Below are 9,164 nucleotides of genomic sequence, written 5' to 3' on the forward strand. Positions count from 1 at the left end.
GGATTGAGGGGGGGAGGGGTAAATTCGGAACGAGTGCGAAAGTTTCTTGGCAGGTAACTATTAAGAGGAAGACACACAATTAGTCTCGAATAGAATATGATTTTTCTTATGTTATTTCTTACTCTTTTCATATGTCTCTTCGTAAAGGAATGGTGATATATGATATTATTTTGATCTTAAGACAACCATAATGATACTAATAATGCTGACTAAAAATGCTAGGCTAGAATAAAAAATCTATTTGGATGATAATGATTCATGATTTTATGGTAGAATCAAAATTACAATAAGAACAGTATACTAATAACATTATAAAAAGTAATCATTTTCACGCGATAAATGATTTCAGGTTTACGACTGATCAATATCCATTTTTGATGATTCATCGGAAATCAGACTACTATTGCTATTTTTTTCTGCAACCACCTTTATTTCTTCCACAATCTCCTTATGCTTGCAATCACGTTTATCTTTTTCTGCAACCACCTTTATTTTTATATAATCATCTAATTATTAATTAAATAAACAGGAAATATGCTGTTATCATTTTAGAACATTAACTGAAGGCAAAACAATAGTAGGGCTATAGTGAATACATGGATTACTGTGTTTGTGCGTGTGTGCCGAGGAACTTAAGTTGTTAAACAGTTTATTTATTTGTAAAAATTAAAAACTATAATAATTGCAGAAAAAAGACCAATACTGGGGACAGCCATACTTACAATAAGAACAATCTTATGTGACGTTTCGGTTTCCTCCGTCACACTCCATTCCCTTCTAGCATGGCCTGTTAGCTATCCGAAGTTCTTTCATTAGTCGTTTCCCAAACATTGACAATATTCGCCCAAACATCGGCCTTAACGTGTGTATTGGGCAGTTATCCTGCAGGTTTTAACTTCAGATTTCCCTTATGCCATTATAATATCATATACCATCTGACATATTTTCTTTCTTATTTAACATATATTAGCCGCGAAATGGTTATTCAGAAATTTATGAAGATTCATTTTTATATTTTCTAGATGGTTCCTCTTCAAACTACTCAAGTGCCGGATGGACAAAAAATCGTTTGTATAACATTTCACACACCGGGAAATGATAATGTATCAAAGTTTTGACATGCACTGACAAATACAAGGAAAATATAAATTGCATACGTGTCAGACAAAAGTAGAGAGCAAGATTGAATTGTCAGAATGAGCAAGATCTTTCTTCCAACATATCAATGTTTTTTTAGACCCTCCTTGGAACCACTCGTTGAAACGAACAAACAAACGTGTATTTTCTCGCTCAGCTGATTAAATGCGACTCCTCAGAGAAACACCACGACTTTTAGAGTCATAATAGCGAAAACTATGGTCAGAATAAGCGAAAAGAATTATACATACTGTTGTATTACTAATCACAACATATTGACTTCGTATTTCTATAGACGTTGCACACACACACACACACACACACACACACACACACACACACACACACACACACACACACACACACACATACAATGATAAGTATCTAATATTAATTGTAGCCCTACTGTGGTTTTGCGTTCAGTTTATGTTCTATAATGTAAAATATAAAGTAGCATGTCTTTCTTTGTTTACTGAATCAGTGTTTTAGTGTTTGGTTCTAGCGAAAAAGAAACTGTTATTTCATTAATTCGATTAGCCGCTACTAGATGGTGCAGCTACTAGAACCATTTACGAAGATATTTGCGATTTTGATTTTTTTTGTTCTTTCTTTTTTTTTTTTTTTTTTTTTTTTTTTGTAATACAGCTGCCATATCTAGATATTTAAAGAATGAAGCGTTTTCAAATTTAAGGAAAATACAACTATAATTTATAGGAAATCGTGTTTGGATATTATCCCACAACAGAATCAACGATAACAAATACTACATGTTTTGTTATCCCTTGTTTGAAGAAAACGAAAGATCAAATGGCTTACGTAGTTTCCAAATATATATGCTAATACACTTATGGTCATTTACATTCTACCAATCACAGACTTTGTTACAAAAGAAAGTCTCGCTTCATTCATAAAAATACTGTTTACGCTATGTTTACATGGTGTCTGATGCACAAACGTGGGACCCAGCAAGTTCACTGAAATATAATTCTGCATAAATGCATATATATATATATATATATATATATATATATATATATATATATATATATATATATATGTATATATATATGTATATATATGTGTATATATATATATATGTTAAGACTTTTCGTTAACGTTAACAGTTGGGTTGGCGTTACGAACAGGCCCAGGTTATGTTGATAAGGGTAAATGTAGCAAATTTGATAACAGCAAAGATGAAGATGAAGATGATGATGATGATGATGATGATGATGTTGATGATGATGATTACAATGGTGACAATAATGAATTTCATTAACATAATCTACATTATTGCTATTATTATTATTATCGTTATTATGATAGTGTTATCATTGTTATCTTTTTCATTACCTTATCTCTCGAAGGCGAGCTGAAAATTAAATGAACATTAAACGTTTATGATCATCCATTTTCTACATATTTACTCCTATGAATTTTTACTATTATCATTTTGTATCATCACTGGTGCAACGATTTTAGTCAGTATATTGATTGTACCTAATAAATGTCTATCAAATAAAAACTAAATAGAGCAGAATAAAAAAAAAAAAAACGCTTCTTCACCTGGAGGCTAGTGTTCGTAGAAGAATATATACTAAGTAATTTTTAGATCATTGTGGAAGTTTGACTATTGGCTGATCTTTTTTTTTTTTTTTCCATTATGATCATTTTCACCATTATTATCAATGAAATCAATATGTTTATTTACTACTTAAACCCGAAATGAAAACAATATATAAAAGTCGAACCAAGTCCCACTACCTCTGAGCCAGTGTATTGCTTATTGAGCTATTTTGAATATTATTATAGGCGCTATTCGGGAATAATAACCAGCAAAGTTATTACTTTTGCTTTCTGATGTATTCATCATGCAATATAACGTTTAGTTTTATGTGCTTAATTGTGATGATAGTAATAATAATATTACTTGATAATGATGACAATAATAATAATGATAATAATAATAGTACTAATGCTATCATAACATACCTAGCTGCTATCTATATGCAAGGAGTGAAAAAATGTTCTGATTTCCTTTAATCGTCTATCCAGCTCATACTAAACCTTCCTCATATCATGATATATCTTTCAATCTGTCTCATTCTCTCTTCCTCTTATGTCTGTCTGTCTGTCCGCTCTCTCTTTTTCGCTCTTGGACCCTGCCTGTCTCTCTCTCTTTTCTGTCTATCTGTTTGTCTCTCCCTCTCTTCTCACTATGTCTTTCAGTCTATCATTCTTTCTATCTTTTTTTCCTATGTCTCTCTGTCTCTCTCACTATGTTTTTTTGTCTGTCTCATTTATTCTCTTTCCCTATGCCTTTCTGTCTGCTTACCACCATGTTCGTCTGTCTCTCTCGTATATGTGTGTTTATATTTACACACACACACACACACACACACACACATATATATATGTATTATATATACATATATATGTATATAGAAATGTGTAAATTCAGACACTATAAGTGAGAAATTCCATAACTCACAAATATTTTCAGGGAGTATGAGAGAGGAAGGGAGGGGGGGGGGCATGAAACAATACAGTGAGAGAGAGAGGGGGGAAGAGAGAACGGGCAGATATAGACATGGCAAAATCTGATTTGGTATGAACCAGATTTTAGAAAATTAGAGGAAAACATATTTTTTTTCTCACTTCTTGCATATGGATAAGGTGTTACTATTATCATTGTTGTTATCATTAATATTATTAATAATTATAATTGGTTTATCATTATATTTATCACTGTTCCATCACTTATCTTAAGGATAATTCAGATATGCGAAGCTGAGCCTCGCCGGGGCTATGCCCGGCCTGTGTCGACTAATGCCAACTCGCTAATGTGTGTCAACTGGTGCTGACTCGGCTGAGCTTAGTCCTTACCCGCCGTGGTGTCCAACCACAGCAGTAACCAACTGACGACAATTGAAACTTTTCGCGCCTGGTGGGCCGCGAACCGCCGACCCCTCGGATGAGAGGTCGATACGTTACCACTGTACTAGCCCAGATGCTTAATCTAGTGTGATGATGTAACAAAACCATCATTACTGACGACTTGCTATTTGACATCTATTTTATTATTATTATTATTATTATTATTATTATTATTATTATTATTATTATTATTATTACTATTACTATTATTATATATACATATATATATATATTATCTTGTCGAAAACCCTTACAACCTTGCATATATTTTGTATTTCTCTTAAGTTCACACAAATAAGTGTAATTTTTTTTTTCTATTTGCACTAACCAGCAAACAGTTGCCCAAATTTACAAATGATTGCTAGGATCATAATGTCTTTTACAATCAAATTATGTTACGATTATGAATTATCGCCCTACCTCCTTGTAGTGCCAGTATTACTGTGTTTTATTCTAATGTAGTTTTTTTTTTTTTTCTTCTGTATATTTACATATATATGATAAAATCTTATCTAAAACTAACGGTGAAATAGTTGTATGTCCTCTTTGGTAACGGTTATCCTATTATTCTCCGCAGGGCCGTCATTTCAGCTTTTCCTTCGAAGGGGTGATGGGAGTGGGGGGAGCTAGGCGAGCGAAGCGAATAAATAATTAGAAAAGATTACTATTCTTGAGGCATTTTTAAGCTGTAACCAGACCTATATCGGTAATTTAGTTTTTAAAAAGTAGAAAATTGTGTGTCTTGATGATAATAGTGATTATGGTAAAAATGTTAACGGTAGTAGTCTATGTCTCTTTTTCTAACTCTATCTCGGTCGTCCTGTCTGTCTGTCTGTCTGTCTGTCTGTCTGTCTGTCTGTCTGTCTGTCTGTCTGTCTGTCTGTCTTTCGCTCTCTCGCTCTCTCGCTCTCTCGCTCTCTCGCTCTCTCGCTCTCTCTCTCTCTCTCTATAGATATATATATATATATATATATGTGTGTGTGTGTATATATATATATGTATATATATATGTATATATATTTATGTGTGTATATATATGTATGTATATATATATATTTATTTATACACACACACACACACATATATATATATATAGTTCTTCCTCACTCCATTTTCTTCAAATCAAATCTTACTCATAGTTTACTTCCTTTTTTTTGGGGTGGGGGGAGGCGTAATAAGAAGTATGTATATAACCTTATATAACAATTATTATCATTTTGATATCATAGACAACCCATTAAAGAACCATATTGCACAGTCATCTCATATACGATGAAAATAGCTAATAATTATGATAAAAAAAAAGGATAGTATTACAAATAATAACATTAATAATGATAACAATCATAATAGTAATAACAACAATCATAATAATAATAATGACAATGGTAATAATTATAATAATAAAATATTTGCAGGAGAATATAAAAAATAAATAGATAAATAGATAAATTGAATATTAGATATTTAACAATGTTAAACTCCAGACAGCGACGGTTCTTTGGCGAAAGCGACACAATGTGTAAACGAACAAAGGTAAACATGGGTACATAAAAATAATAGTGATAATTGTAATAATAGTTGTAGCGGGGCGTAGACCAAGTAGATTTTGTGTCTGGTTGAGTTCAGGCTCGACCGAGAATAAGAATAAAATTATTCAGGAAAAGATTCGTCTGCAGTGAACAGATGTAAGGTTCCAGGCCTACGTCGCGCTGCCATCACCCGATTAGTAGGTTCGGGAACCGTGTGTGTTGTGTATGGGGGTGTGAATGTTGTATGAGAAGAGGGTGGAAGGAAAATACACAATATGTGTGCTGAATGTTGGATGTGTAAGTGTGTAAATGTAAAAAGGGAGATAGCGTAGGCTGAGCGTCTGCGTGGACGTGTATGGAAGAAAAATGCAAGATCATAGAATTCTTCCTCTTCCCTTCGGGTTGAGCATCCACCTGCTGGCAGTGGGAACCCAGGTGTAGTAGAGTTATGATCTATTCTAGGATATCAGCTTAATATACTCTGATTTGTCTAGCCTTTTTACAGCCTTTCAGGGTTGCGAGATAGAGTAACCAGCAATGTGCAGTTTAGGAGACCCAAGCCCAAGAACGTTAAGCATTCAGCTTTAGTCAGAACCAAAACTTAACACCGATGTCATTTGTTTTCCTGACTGGGACTGAGTGAAAGTTCCATGACAATATGATATTTATTGAACAAACTGCACTCATTAGGGAGGTCTACAAATAATTCAGTCATGAGAAATTTTGATAGTTGCGTATATCACCAATTTAATCACAGCGGGGTTGATGCACGTGGAAATCAACACCAGATGTAAAAAAAAAATAATAATAATAACTCACGAACAATTACCCCTAAGTTGGCGTCCCAACTCCGTAAGTATTTTTAAGCAGAGTATTAGTACGAAAAGAAATACACTAAACCCTAATTTAAACAAGTTAATCTCCAACCCAGAATGGAGATTAACATAAAAAGAATAGTGCTGAGGAACTCTGAATAAAAAACACTTGTGTAACGAAAGAAAAACGTGGTGTAAGAAACAATTTAGCGTCGGAAGCCAAATAAAATTTAAAAAAAACAAAAAAAACACCAAAAGGGCAAAGATCACGAAGACTGCCTGAACACCCACAAGGTCAGGCAGGAATCGACCAAGGCAAAGTAAAAAAATAAACGAAAGAACGGCAAAGACAAGCTAAAACGGCCCTAAAATACGGGCGAGAATGTGGAAGATCTTTCTCCCAGGAGGTACGACAACAAAAAACTAAGTAATAACACTGGCACACTGGGGGTAAGGATCCTCAAGTAGTGTCCCTTCTATGTGAGTGGTCCTTTTTATGCTCTGACCCTTTGTACGATCAAAGGGCTGCTTTGGGTTTTCGTGAAAGAGAGTGCACCCTGCAAACAGTAATGCAGCATGTCACACGCCAAAGTCCAACAGAGACCAGGTGTCTCCTACACACAACCATAAGAATACTTATCTTGCGAAAACGGATTCGTCAATCCTGGCGTGAAGCGAGGTAAATCCAAGACGAAGTAAATCCAAATCGAGCACAATACCGAGAGTGGAACCACTGTCTAGCATAGAAATCAGGACCGAACTGTGTTCCCCATAAGCATGGCGCGAAAAGAAGAAGATACGCAAAGCTTTGGAAGACCAACCCGATAGTTCGGTAGTCCAAACAACCCAAAGGACTCGAACCACCATGAAAAGAGAGAGGGAGAGAAAAACAAACAGACAAAATATGTAACAACCAATTACTCTCTTCAGGGGTTATATTGACAATTTGGAAGCGGCGCCAAAGAGATAGAAAATTTAAAAGATAATAATAAAGGAAAAAATACCTAAGAAAACTGGTAATGTACAATTTGCGTGGAAATTGTGCATTTCGGGCTGTAACTCTCTACGGTATTTATTTTTTTCTCGGAGACTTCAACGCCATCCAAGTAACGAGACTTGGTTTAAAATACGTTCTTTGGTTATTTTTATAACCATGTTCACATTAGTTTTTTACACTGTCTTTGGCGGCTCGTATGGCTTTGATCACGGCTTATGAAGTCGCACTAGTCACGTGGGCGAAGCGCGAATGGCGGGTGAAGCACCAGCCCCGTGCGGGTGCACAGCGAGTGCGCCCGCATCGTTGGTGAAAGCGGAGCCCGGGACGTTTCATCCCAGTCAATGGCAGCATCGCAGAGTTCCCCACGTCCTTTGTTCCGTGGTAGAGGAGGCAGGTATGTGGCCTCAACCACTTGGCGCCCGAGGACGATGTCAGTCCAGGCGAGATCGACCTTAGAGTCGGCGAGTGCGCAGCCGTACACTACAATAGTAATAACAAAATATAGTAACAATAGTGATAATTATGGCAATAACAATTGTAATTTCAATCATGATAATGAAGATAATGATAACGAGAGCAATAGATTTTAAGATAACAATAATTACATGTATAATGACTTTGTTATGATAATAACAATGTCACTGAGGTATACGCACAGTACTTATATTATCATAATTCCAATGGTAACAGTAGATAAATTTCGTATTTATGAGTGTGCTATTACTTCATAGTTATATCTATTTGAGACGAGAAATTTAACAGAAGGAAAGTATCCCCTACACGATTTCCACTTTCTTTGAACACAAAGAAACTCGTTTTCTTTGAATGGTACAATATAGGAAACGATGACCATTGGTTATGACTGGGTCATCAGTAATGTTGTATATATTGTCTTGATTATATATTAGAAGCCTATCACGTCACTTGCGAAATATAGTTTATGAATCTGCACTCATTTAACAACAACCTCGCCCAAGTGGGCAGATCTTGCCAATGATGTAGTTAGATACCAATAACTAATGATAATAACATATCCTTCAGTTAATGATTGATGTCCTCGTGCCTAATGACTATTACTATTGACATTTCCTGAGTTATCTCCTAATTCCTAATAACTAATGCTATTGCCATTTATACAATCTATGCATATCTCTCGGACTATAAATTTATCTAACGAAAGGTTCAGTTCATAAGGCCTGACGAAGGCTCGGTCCACCCAGCCTTGTGTATGTCATATTTTTATATGATATTCAGAGACGAAACTAGCAATTCCTTCTACACTCAACGTAATGCACATTTTTATAAGGTTTAATGACGAGAGCAGATCCGAATTCATCAAAGATATAAATTATTATTATTATTAAGTATGATTGTCGCCTCTTTTATTGTCATTAGCAATTGAATAACGTTTTTATAATCATAACATCAGTAATAACAATAATAATATCGATATTAATAGCAACAACAACAAAAAAAAATACCAAAATCATGGAATGTCAGGTAAGGCATACTATTTGTGTGCAACATATTTTACATAAGAATTATAGTGGGCAGTATATGGGCCATATACATACATACATACATACATACATGAAGAAAATGAAGTTTTCAATAGCTAAGTACAGGAATAATTTCTTTATATCACTAGTTTATAACTAAATCAACAATATAATTATTATTCTTTGTTATGTCATCACCTATAGAGGAGTTTTTTTCTTTCTCTCTGTTTCTCTCTTTCTATCTTAT

Source organism: Penaeus chinensis, chromosome 42, assembly GCF_019202785.1.
Source record: "Penaeus chinensis breed Huanghai No. 1 chromosome 42, ASM1920278v2, whole genome shotgun sequence".
Lineage (NCBI taxonomy): Eukaryota > Metazoa > Arthropoda > Malacostraca > Decapoda > Penaeidae > Penaeus > Penaeus chinensis.